Consider the following 14,237-nt stretch of genomic DNA (forward strand, 5'->3'; position numbering starts at 1 on the left):
TGTGTATGTGGTATGCCTATTTGATTTTTGCATGAATCGCCAGCTAGGGAGCCTGGGAACTCTTTTCCTCGGTACTTGGGTAAAAACCCATTCAAATCTTTATAAAGGAATCCCACCAATTCAGTGATCCGAGTGGTTGGCTAACCCATGGCTGGATAGGATTCCTGAGAAACAACTAGATACGATTAGTTATGTTATTTAGTTTTAAATCCTGAGAAGACCTTGTTTTGTGGGAGGGGATCATCAGTTGTGCCTTGTAAATGAGGAAAAAAGCGGTGATTCCATGGACCAAGTGCAAGTCTCTTCTTGATCTGACCATGTGACTTCAAGTTTGGTTTGATCAGTTTATCTAGTTAAGAGTTGACTCGTTAGAGTAATTTCCCTGTAAGAATATTTTTCCCAATTGGCGGAATCGTCCGTGCCTTCTGGGCAAGGGGAGCCTTCCGGGCAAGGGGAGTCTTCCGGGCCCCCGGTCTCGGAGGGACTGCCCAAGCTAGCCTCTCGTCCCCGACATCCACGGGCGAGGCCCCAAGTGTGTGAACCCCACCCCGCACGGGAGGCCGATGCCGCATTTGCTGGACTGGAAGGAGCCCCGGAGCAGGCGGGGGACCTCACAAATCTATTCTAACTTAGTCAAGAGCCTTAACTAGCCAAACTGATCTGATCGAGCCTGTAAATCACATGGTCAAATCAAGGAAGAGACTTGCACTTGGATAATAGAGTACAACGTTTTTTTCCTCACATCAATAGGCACAACCATTGATTCTTTTCCATAGAACAAGTATTATTTGGGATTTAACACCATATTGGGGAATATGGGAATTTCCCACAAGTTTGGGACACGTGGTCAAAAGTTTGGATTAACCATAACTTGAACACCACTAATCCAAAATGAGCGCTTTATAGCTCTTTAGATTCCATTTTTCAAGCGCTTTCCAACGATAGGTCATATGATAGGGTTTTGAGAAACTTACAAACATGTTATCCATGTCCCCTTTTTTAAGTATTCAAAAATGGGAATTGGGAAATTCCCAAATTCACTAATATGGTGTTATTTTAATTCAACTATTGTAACATAACAGAATTGAGCCTTATTTTAATCTGTTACCGAGGTCGGAAGACCTGGTCAACGAGTTCATGTTTGTAGAAGTTGCGTCTGGATTGGAGTTTCCGGAGTGTTTGACGGAATGCTAAGTGGGACTTCCAAAATCCAGTGTCGATCATGTCTTCAAATGTAAGATGCATATAGGCTAGAAGACATCGTAAGCGGTGGTAATACATTTTCATTCCTCTGTCTAAAGGCCCTTGGTTCATGTCGACTGCTGTGCGTCAAATCCATCATAATTTTCCTTAGGTTGATCTATGAGTACTACCAATAATTTCAGAAACTTAACACTGGCCACAATGCTACTACGTAGGATCAGGTATTTTACGCCAAGCTCTGATCCAAGTTTAGCAATTGTTGTTTTTTTTCTTGAATATGGCCGAATGTTGCTGGTGTGAAGATAGGGAAGTTATAGCAAACATGAGAGTCCTTGTTTTTGGCCTCTTGGAACTCCAGCGGCATCCACCTTCTCTTGATAGGCATGTATAATGGATCCACTTGTAGTGTTGGTGACACGCGCATGTAAACTTGCTGTATTACTATTAGAAACTCTTGCCTCCATGTAGGTTGGACTCCAAAATCTTATAGTTGTGGTGCTTTCGCATTTGTGTGGATGGTGGTGTATCCACCTCTTGTGTGCACAGGATGTCGCTTTCTTCATCTTCTATAACAATAGTTGATCACTAATGTGACGATGCGAATTTCCAGCAAGTCACCTAGATGAGGGTTGGCGAGCCTTGTGTGTTTTGTGACATTTTCCCACAATGTTCCTACTCGTGCCAACGGGAGTAATTCCTCTAGTTCGGGACGTGAGGGGCATGGAGAGGGTATGGTACATAATGTTGACGTGTGGGGGTGTGTGACTTCAGAGTATGCTTCTGGTAGGATCTGGCATGTAGGATCAAATGGAGTAATCTGCATCAATACTTTGAACATGAGCTTTGGCTTTAAAAGTGGATTGCCTGCTTAAATGAACTCCTCATACTCTGCAGCTTTCTGTCAAAGAATCCAAAACATTTCTTTGAGTGAAAGGCACAATATTATCATGTGGAGGCAGATCACATACCTCCCGAGGTTTCCGTGGTGGAGATGGGATAGGATATTCCATCACTCATATAAAACCTGAATTTCAATGGCTTTGAATGTCCAATCAAGCTATCGGCTCCATCATGTAAGCATCCCTTAACAAAGCCTTTGAAGTCTGCCACCTTTTGTAGGAGAAAGGGTGCTGGATGCATGCTAACACACTCATTAAAGATCTTCATCAAATGTGGAAATGTGAAAATGGTTTGTTTCCTCAACTTCTGAGAGAAGCGACTAAATGCATCAATATCTTCATGAGTATGACCAACCATAAGAAAACCAAGCTGCACCATGTCAAACACTCCTCGTGCAACCAATAGGGATAGATAGGCAAATACATAACGGTTCTTATTTTTAGAACCACAATTGTCAAGTTGCAACAACAACGTCCTTGGCAATCTCTTAAAAAATGTCCTTGAATTTGATGGCATTAAACTTGAGGCATTTCCATTGCCCCTATCCTGCACATGTGTGTTAGTATGAAAGATTGACTGCATATGTGAAGAACAATTTCCCTCTGTATCCACATTTGTTTCTGTCTCTGCATCTGTATCCTCAATGCTCTGCTTGCAATATGTGTTTCTCTCCTTCAGCACTTCCATATGCTGATACAGGGCCATAGTAGACAAAACACAATCAAAAAGATCTGTTTGTGGTTCAACAGCATCTGAGTTTTGTGAGGTCAAGTCACCATACATGTGTTGCTCTCCTCTTTCTAAGTTTCTTAAACATTTTGAGAGAGATGAAATTGTGAAGTTGGGATCACTTGGCCATAACCCCAAGGCAAAGTGACCATAAGCTGTTTGTCCATGTCCATGAGTGAGCAATCCTATTAAGGATACTGGAAGCCTCTCAACCCCATTGAGAGATTTAAGAACTGGTTTTATTTGTGGTATGGCAGCCTTGCTCTGGTCCATCTTATCATGCATAATACACAAATATCTATTTGGGTTCATTTCGGAAGAGCTCCTCCAAGCATAGTATAGATTTCTACAACTCATTTGGGTTCATTTTGGAAGAGCTCCTCCAAGCATAGTATAGATTTCTACAACTCATTTGTTGCAACATGTGTGCCCTTCTTTGTGCCATTTATCTGGCATACTCCTCTTGATTTTTTGTTGATTCCAACCCTTGATTGCCGTACAAATGTCGCATTTTGAGAAGGTGCTGGTTTTTGATAAACTAACTATCTTGAACTCAGTGTTCCACAATCTTGAGAATGATGGTTGTGACAGTGGCCGGTATTCGAATGAGACAAGTGTGTCATTCACTTCACGCAATATTTCCACCTATTTGTACATTGCTGGTAGAACACGTTGGGTCTCGCGGGCTCCATGCATAGTTGTCCTTGACCTATGTGGCATTTGATCGGCATTATTATCTATGAAGCCCTGTATGATTGATTTTGCCATCTCAACATGTGTCATGCCTTTCCGTATTATCCCATTGTTGCCATGACTGACATTACATGCACCATTCAAGAACTTCTTTCTAAGCCTATAGAACGTTGACTTACCGATGCCATGCATTACATACCATGCTTTACTCTACAAACCTTCTTCCCATCAAATGTGAACTCAAAGCACTCGTCATCTTGACCTTGTCTATAGGCCATGCCCATGCAATCTAGTACAAATGTGTATCGTGTACTATAGCTCTGTCCCCAAAAGTGTACCCTAGCTTGCATGATTTTGGATCTATCTCCAAATTGACAACATCGGTTCTAACAATCAATGGTTGCAACGTTGTGAATGTTTGCAACATCACATTTTTTGCTGGCTCCATGGGTTTTATCGTAATTTTTCATTACCCTTACCCTATGAACATAGCTCCTTTTCTTATTTGTCCCTTCAATGATATCATAGTCAGTGATCATGGCATCATGGTGTTTGTCATCAGAACTATCGCCATCATTGCCCTCTACATCATCATCCTCTTTTTCATCACTTGAATTGTTTAGGCTATCAATATTTTTTTGCATGAAGTGATCTTGAATATCCTCATCAATAGAAGAAGATTCTATGTCCTTCACTAATGGTTCACCATTCTCAAATGTGAGTTGCCTGATCGGCCAACTAACCAAATTCAGACCTGAAACACAAGTTGAACTTGGATGCAAAGATCCTTCTATAATGACACCCAAGCTACTCTCCTTACAATTTATAGCCTCGTATGGGTGGACCAGCAATACTACTCCATTGCCAAGTTTTGTAGATCTGTTGTCATCCTAGAGGATGACACTTTTCTCTTTCCAGCTCTCCCTATCTATAAAGTGATCTTCTTAATCAACAAGAAGTTTCACAAAATTATCCTCTTTGGTATTAGTAATGTCTCTGTCCATAACAAGGTTGACCGATGGCCATTTGATGATGCTAACAACTGCTTGAGACATTGTTCTTACATCCATTGTGCCAAATGGAATGAGAAATGTGTCATCAAAGCTTTGTTGAACATGTATTGCTGCACATGTCTAACCAATGATTTGAAAACCACATGTTTGAGATGCATCAATGGAATGAATAACCCCGCGTGCCTTCCTTGCAGAACTGTAAGGTTCCCCCCTTCCGAAAATAGGGGAAACACTTAAGATAGTCCGCTAAGTCTTATCTTAGAGAAAATTTCCTACTCATCGACACCTTGACCATACAGAGATTCAAGGATACGATTCATAGGTAAGACCTAGTTCTATCCCGCAGGGGGAGCGTGGTCTTCTAAAATCAAATCACCCATAGGGTAATTGATCACATAAATTGGGCAACTACAAGACTTGATTTCTAGAGGCAACGCTTTTTTTCTCATCCATGCAAGGCACAGCCCCGCTGGCCTAGTCTTCTAGAATAGAGTTACCCGAGAACCTATTTATCTAGCGTAGGGCTTTCACTTAATATGTTGGAAAGCTACCCGACTAATCGGGTCCACCCGTCCGTAGGATGGTGCCATCGGGGCATTCCATCCTCCCACTTTCCACCCTACTCACGCGTCAATTTGTTTTCTAATTAATCCTACCACACTGTTTGACATAAACAAACATGTTCCTTAATTAAGACCCTTTTCACAAGGTTTGTTAAAACAGTCTTTTTCTACAATACAATCATACCAAAGACAAGATTTATAAAAACAAAGTTAAACATGAATCAATTTCATACAAGCCAAACCGGCTCTCTTATTCTTTTCCTTTATACCGCCGATGATCTAGAATTCGGCCTTCCAGCCTCCACATGCTGGGCAAAACCCTACGGGACCATACACCTCATCGTCGGCCGCTGGCAAGGACTCAAGCCGGCCTGTCGCCCTCTCAGGCTCCATCGCTCGATCCTCCCGCCCCTCAGAGGGATGTCTGCGCACTAGGGTGGGCTAATTCACCGCACTAGCCTGGGCCCTCAGAACTAGGCAGCATCATCACAATCACTTGCCTCAATCGGCAAACCTCATTCTCCCAATGGTATGAGGGATACCATGGGCCAACTCCGGGCCTTACTAACGTCTCCGCCGTCCGGCTACACAAGCACAAGAACGGGGCAGCGTCAAGGCAGGGAGAAGTGTACCTGTATCTTAATTTAACCAAGATAACAATCCATTTACTCACTAAACCATAGGACTACAATCCATGTTACTTTCTTAAGAAAACAATCCTTTTCTCACACAGATTTTAGCATGAGATTGCGATAAGACATTCTTTATTAAGGCATATGTTGTTGTTTAAAAGAATACAAACTTTAAATGGTAAATCAATCAAATAGATCACTGTAACAATCAATAGAGAAGCCGGGGCCATACCTCAACCCCTAAGAATGATATATAATTGAAAAACAAAATATATATATACCTTATAGAAATTTATCGTTTATCGTTGCTTTTGCTCGTTATTAACAAGAGCTTTAGAATATAGGTCTTCTACTACCTTCTCTTATGATTGAAATCATCCAATCATCTCCAAGATTTATCTCCTCTTACTCATACTGTGACTCTTCTCTCTTTCTAAGATCTATGGCAAAATAACCTTCTCTTACAGGGCTACGGCATACTATTCTTTCTCTAAAAGAAAAGCTATGGAGTTTTGGTTTCCCTCCGAAAGACTATAGCAATCTAAGCTTCTTTTCTGAGATATTAGATAAGAATGAAGGGATATATACATCTCAAACTCTAGGATTACCTTGAGGCTACTTGCTGTCTTCTCACAGTTTTCTCTATGTAAAGACCCTGACAGAAAGAGCAAATTGTTTTGGCCATAACTCTCTGATAAAAACTCAGAATATGATCATATAACCAGTCAAAAGAACGGGAGTGTATCTACTCTACAAGCTAGCGCGGACAGAATAGGCAAAAACGTGTGTATATAGCCACAAACGCACCATCTTTAGAAACACGTTGTTTTTTCACATTTTTAGTATGCATGGACTCTAAATGTGTAAAAGTACTCTAAATATGACCTCTTATCACTTAAACTCGAAATTCTATTTTTGGGGATACTTACCTCTTAATAGAACTATTCTTATGTTCTTATTTCTTTTAGGATTTTTAGAGCTAATATTTTTATTCTAATACTTTTCTAATGTTTCTAGCCTTATTGTCTCACTCTTTCTAATTACACTCTCTTTTCTTATTGAAATCTATATTAAAAGAGACACATACATACATGGCTTGGGAGGGACCTTACAATCTCCCCCACTTAAAAGATTCGAGATGTCCTTATCTCGCGAGCTGGGGTGGTATCTAAGTAAATCCTCCTGTCTCTTTCAAAGTGGTGTCCCCACACTAGGTAAAAATCCTCTTTTATCTAAACATTGTTCTTAAAGTGTCTTTTATTTTATGTGCAGGCTCGTTTTGTTGTGCCTCCAAAAGGTCTTTATTATTCTAAAGTTAATTGGCCTTATTATCCTAATTTCATGCATCCATATACCTCTCATATGATATAAACCTTCGAATTCCTTATTCTATACCCCCATGTTGTATGGTACTTAATAAATTATCATGGAGAAACATAAGGGAATCAATCCTTTACACAATCTAACCTATGATAGCAATTTCATAATCTTAGTATCATCTTGTAGAATACCTCTATTCATCATGCACATTACTTCACATGAGTCTTGCACCAATCCTCTTCTATTTACTCATAGAAATACTTGTTGAATTCGGTTATCTTTAACCCTGCTATCCCTATTTCTTGACTTAATTTTTGCTCTAGCTCATGATTCCTTGTAGCCAGGGGTGGGCTTGACGTTCCTCTTGAATTAGGAGACCTCTTCTTGATTAACATGGAAGGACTCATGTCCTTCTCGACACTTTCTATACAAAAAAACTTTATCACAGTCTCTGGCTATAATTATGGCTTCTGAAATAGAGGATGGTTTTACATTCTTGATGAGGTTATTCAAAGATAGATTAAGCTTCTAAATGAATCAATGGAGAGGAGTTACCTCATCCATCTCTAGAGCAAATTGGAGAAGTTTAGTGGTATTCTTTTAGGGTATTTCCTTCTTGGGTTAGCTCCAAAAATTCGTTCATTTTATCCTCTCGAAATTCTAGAGGACAAAACCTTTCACGAAGGTGTACTTTCATGGCATCTCATAACTGATTCTAGCTCCAGTGGTTAGATTGGCAACAATGCTTCTAACTTTTTAGCTCCAATGGTTAGATTGACAACAATGCTTCCAACTAATTTGGCATTTCTTACGATTTTTAGACGCGAGCAAGGGTGAGCTTGCTTCTTTCATTATATCCATTAAAAGTTCAAAACTATCAAATACTTATTATAGCACCACATTTGAAGGCAATCAGGATTAATACATCTGAGATCTTCATTTTCTTGAGAATTACACATCTGGTGCCTTGGGATTGACACATCCAAAGATTATCAGGATTGACATATCTGAGATGATTAGTTTTCTAAAAATTACACACCTAGTATCTAGGGATTAACACATCTAAGAGCGTGATCCTTTGGGAATTACACATCCGAGATTCATGTTGTCTCAGATGGGTTCTAGATCTTGGATGATCGTCCTAGTCTAAAGCATCCAATGGATGGCATTCACATGTCAACTATTCAAATCTTAATGGAGTTATAATCTTAATAATTTATAATACACAAATTAATGAGATATCCTGAAAATTTCTCTAAACAAAGTTTCGGTCTATCCTTCCAGTCATTCAGTCTCTCACTGGTTTCTTAATTTGATCACCCTCCTATGTTTTTCCTCACAAAAGGTTTTCTCCCCAATCTAATTTCTCAAATTTATTGTACAAATATCTTGCGTGTGCACCCCCAAGATACAAGCACAATTTCATAGGATGATTGTCTCAACATGTGAGGATATTCAAATCACTTCTATGGCCAGTAGAGATGATTGATTCGTCCTCATATGACAAACAATCACTTGTTTTAATCCCTTGATAGTTAACCTTTGAAAAACAAATCCTAGGAACTGAGATCGGCTCTGATACCACTTGTAAGGTTCCCCCCTTCCAAAAATAGGAGAAACACTTAAGATAGTCCGCTAAGTCTTATCTTAGAGAAAATTTCCTACTCATCGACACCTTGACCATACAGAGATTCAAGGATACGATTCATAGGTAAGACCTAGTTCTATCCCGCAGGGGGAGCGTGGTCTTCTAAAATCAAATCACCCATAGGGTAATTGATTACATAAATTGGGCAACTACAAGACTTGATTTCTAGAGGCAACGCTTTTTTCCTCATCCATGCAAGGCACAGCCCTGCTGGCCTAGTCTTCTAGAATAGAGTTACCCGAGAACCTATTTATCTAGCGTAGGGCTTTCACTTAATATGTTGGAAAGCTACCCGAATAATCGGGTCCATCCGTCCGTAAGATGGTGCCATCGGGGCATTCCATCCTCCCACTTTCCACCCTACTCACGCGTCAATTTGTTTTCTAATTAATCCTACCACACTGCTTGACATAAACAAACATGTTCCTTAATTAAGACCCTTTTCACAAGGTTTGTTAAAACAGTCTTTTTCTACAATACAATCATACCAAAGACAAGATTTATAAAAACAAAGTTAAACATGAATCAATTTCATACAAGCCAAACCGGCTCTCTTATTCTTTTCCTTTATACCGCCGATGATCTAGAATTCGGCCTTGCAGTCTCCACATGCTGGGCAAAACCCTACGGGACCATACACCTCATCGTCGGCCGCTGGCGAGGACTCAAGCCGGCCTGTCGCCCTCTCAGGCTCCATCGCTCGATCCTCCCGCCCCTCAGAGGGATGTCTGCGCACTAGGGTGGGCTAATTCACCGCACTAGCCTGGGCCCTCAGAACTAGGCAGCATCATCACAATCACTTGCCTCAATCGGCAAACCTCATTCTCCCAATGGTATGAGGGATACCATGGGCCAACTCCGGGCCTTACTAACGTCTCCGCCGTCCAGCTACACAAGCACAAGAACGGGGCAGCGTCAAGGCAGGGAGAAGTGTACCTGTATCTTAATTTAACCAAGATAACAATCCATTTACTCACTAAACCATAGGACTATAATCCATGTTACTTTCTTAAGAAAACAATCCTTTTCTCACACAGATTTTAGCATGAGATTGCGATAAGACATTCTTTATTAAGGCATATGTTGTTGTTTAAAAGAATACAAACTTTAAATGGTAAATCAATCAAATAGATCACTGTAACAATCAATAGAGAAGCCGGGGCCATACCTCAACCCCTAAGAATGATATATAATTGAAAAACAAAATATGTATATACCTTATAGAAATTTATCGTTTATCGTTGCTTTTGCTCGTTATTAACAAGAGCTTTAGAATATAGAGTCTTCTAATACCTTCTCTTATGATTGAAATCATCCAATCATCTCCAAGCTTTATCTCCTCTTACTCATACTGTGACTCTTCTCTCTTTCTAAGATCTATGGCAAAATAACCTTCTCTTACAGGGCTACGGCATACTATTCTTTCTCTAAAAGAAAAGCTATGGAGTTTTGGTTTCCCTCCGAAAGACTATAGCAATCTAAGCTTCTTTTCTGAGATATTAGATAAAAATGAAGGGATATATACATCTCAAACTCTAGGATTACCTTGAGGCTACTTGCTGTCTTCTCACAGTTTTCTCTATGTAAAGACCCTGACAGAAACAGCAAGTTGTTTCGGCCATAACTCTCTGATAAAAACTCAGAATATGGTCATATAACCAGTCAAAAGAACGGGAGTGTATCTAGTCTACAAGCCAGCGCGGACAGAATAGGCAAAAACGTGTGTATATAGCCACAAACGCACCATCTTTAGAAACACGTTGTTTTTTCACATTTTTAGTATGCATGGACTCTAAATGTGTAAAAGTACTCTAAATATGACCTCTTATCACTTAAAATCGAAATTCTATTTTTGGGGATACTTACCTCTTAATAGAACTATTCTTATGTTCTTATTTCTTTTAGGATTTTTAGAGCTAATATTTTTATTCTAATACTTTTCTAATGTTTCTAGCCTTATTGTCTCACTCTTTCTAATTACACTCTCTTTTCTTATTGAAATCTATATTAAAAGAGACACATACATACATGGCTTGGGAGGGACCTTACAATCTCCCCCACTTAAAAGATTCGAGATGTTCTCATCTCGCGAGCTGGGGTAGTATCTAAGTAAATCCTCCTATCTCTTTCAAAGTGGTGTCCCCACACTAGGTAAAAATCCTCTTTTATCTAAACATTGTTCTTAAAGAGTCTTTTATTTTATGTGCTGGCTCGTTTTGTTGTGCCTCCAAAAGGTCTTTATTATTCTAAAGTTAATTGGCCTTATTATCCTAATTTCATGCATCCATATACCTCTCATATGATATGAACCTTCGAATTCCTTATTCTATACCCCCATGTAGTATGGTACTTAATAAATTATCATGGAGAAACATAAGGGAATCAATCCTTTACACAATCTAACCTATGATAGCAATTTCATAATCTTAGTATCATCTTGTAGAATACCTCTATTCATCATGCACATTACTTCACATGAATCTTGCACCAATCCTCTTCTATTTACTCATAGAAATACTTGTTGAATTTGGTTATCTTTAACACTGCTATCCCTATTTCTTGACTTAATTTTTACTCTAGCTCATGATTCCTTGTAGCCAGGGGTGGGCTTGACGTTCCTCTTGAATTAGGAGACCTCTTCTTGATTAACATGGAAGGACTCATGTCCTTCTCGACACTTTCTATACAAAAAAACTTTATCACAGTCTCTGGCTATAATTATGGCTTCTGAAATAGAGGATGGTTTCACATTCTTGATGAGGTTATTCAAAGATAGATTAAGCTTCTAAATGAATCAATGGAGAGGAGTTACCTCATCCATCTCTAGAGCAAATTGGAGAAGTTTAGTGGTATTCTTTTAGGGTCTTTCCTTCTTGGGTTAGCTCCAAAAATTTGTTCATTTTATCCTCTCAAAATTCTAGAGGACAAAACCTTTTACGAAGGTGTACTTTCATGGCATCTCATAACTGATTCTAGCTCCAGTGGTTAGATTGGCAACAATGCTTCTAACTTTTTAGCTCCAATGGTTAGATTGACAACAATGCTTCCAACTAATTTGGCATTTCTTACGATTTTTAGACGCGAGCAAGGGTGAGCTTGCTTCTTTCATTATATCCATTAAAAGTTCAAAACTATCAAATACTTATTATAGCACCACATTTGAAGGCAGTCAGGATTAATACATCTGAGATCTTCATTTTCTTGAGAATTACACATCTGGTGCCTTGGGATTGACACATCCAAAGATTATCAGGATTGACATATCTGAGATGATTAGTTTTCTAAAAGTTACACACCTAGTATCTAGGGATTAACACATCTAAGAGCGTGATCCTTTGGGAATTACACATCCGAGACTCATGTTGTCTCAGATGGGTTCTAGATCTTGGATGATCGTCCTAGTGTAAAGCATCCAATGGATGGCATTCACATGTCAACTATTCAAATCTTAATGGAGTTATAATCTTAATAATTTATAATACACAAATTAATGAGATATCCTGAAAATTTCTCTAAACAAAGTTTCGGTCTATCCTTCCAGTCATTCAGTCTCTCACTGGTTTCTTAATTTGATCACCCTCCTATGTTTTTCCTCACAAAAGGTTTTCTCCCCAATCTAATTTCTCAAATTTATTGTACAAATATCTTGCGTGTGCACCCCCAAGATACAAGCACAATTTCATAGGATGATTGTCTCAACATGTGAGGATATTCAAATCACTTCTATGGCCAGTAGAGATGATTGATTCGTCCTCATATGACAAACAATCACTTGTTTTAATCCCTTGATAGTTAACCTTTGGAAAACAAATCCTAAGAACTAAGATCGGCTCTGATACCACTTGTAAGGTTCCCCCCTTCCAAGAATAGGGGAAACACTTAAGATAGTCCGCTAAGTCTTATCTTAGAGAAAATTTCCTACTCATCGACACCTTGACCATACAGAGATTCAAGGATACGATTCATAGGTAAGACCTAGTTCTATCCCGCAGGGGGAGCGTGGTCTTTTAAAATCAAATCACCCATAGGGTAATTGATCACATAAATTGGGCAACTACAAGACTTAAATTCTAGAGGCAACGCTTTTTTCCTCATCCATGCAAGGCACAGCCCCGCTGGCCTAGTCTTCTAGAATAGAGTTACCCGAGAACCTATTTATCTAGCGTAGGGCTTTCACTTAATATGTTGGAAAGCTACCCGACTAATCGGGTCCACCCATCCGTAGGATGGTGCCATCGGGGCATTCCATCCTCCCACTTTCCACCCTACTCACGCGTCAATTTGTTTTCTAATTAATCCTACCACACTGTTTGACATAAACAAACATGTTCCTTAATTAAGACCCTTTTCACAAGGTTTGTTAAAACAGTCTTTTTCTACAATACAATCATACCAAAGACAAGATTTATAAAAACAAAGTTAAACATGAATCAATTTCATACAAGCCAAACCGGCTCTCTTATTCTTTTCCTTTATACCGCCGATGATCTAGAATTCGGCCTTCCAGTCTCCACATGCTGGGCAAAACCCTACGGGACCATACACCTCATCGTCGGCCGCTGGCGAGGACTCAAGCCGGCCTATCGCCCTCTCAGGCTCCATCGCTCGATCCTCCCGCCCCTCAGAGGGATGTCTGCGCACTAGGGTGGGCTAATTCACCGCACTAGCCTGGGCCCTCAGAACTAGGCAGCATCATCACAATCACTTGCCTCAATCGGCAAACCTCATTCTCCCAATGGTATGAGGGATACCATGGGCCAACTCCGGGCCTTACTAACGTCTCCGCCGTCCGGCTACACAAGCACAAGAACGGGGCAGCGTCAAGGCAGGGAGAAGTGTACCTGTATCTTAATTTAACCAAGATAACAATCCATTTACTCACTAAACCATAGGACTACAATCCATGTTACTTTCTTAAGAAAACAATCCTTTTCTCACACAGATTTTAGCATGAGATTACGATAAGACATTCTTTATTAAGGCATATGTTGTTGTTTAAAAGAATACAAACTTTAAATGGTAAATCAATCAAATAGATCACTGTAACAATCAATAGAGAAGCCGGGGCCATACCTCAACCCCTAAGAATGATATATAATTGAAAAACAAAATATGTATATACCTTATAGAAATTTATCGTTTATCGTTGCTTTTGCTCGTTATTAACAAGAGCTTTAGAATATAGAGTCTTCTAATACCTTCTCTTATGATTGAAATCATCCAATCATCTCCAAGCTTTATCTCCTCTTACTCATACTGTGACTCTTCTCTCTTTCTAAGATCTATGGCAAAATAACCTTCTCTTACAGGGCTACGGCATACTATTCTTTCTCTAAAAGAAAAGCTATGGAGTTTTGGTTTCCCTCCGAAAGACTATAGCAATCTAAGCTTCTTTTCTGAGATATTAGATAAAAATGAAGGGATATATACATCTCAAACTCTAGGATTACCTTGAGGCTACTTGCTGTCTTCTCACAGTTTTCTCTATGTAAAGACCCTGACAGAAACAGCAAGTTGTTTCGGCCATAACTCTCTG

This window comes from Cibotium barometz, chromosome 28 (genome assembly GCF_041138505.1).
Source record: "Cibotium barometz isolate CiBa-2024 chromosome 28, ASM4113850v1, whole genome shotgun sequence".
In the NCBI taxonomy this organism is placed as follows: Eukaryota; Viridiplantae; Streptophyta; class Polypodiopsida; order Cyatheales; family Cibotiaceae; genus Cibotium; species Cibotium barometz.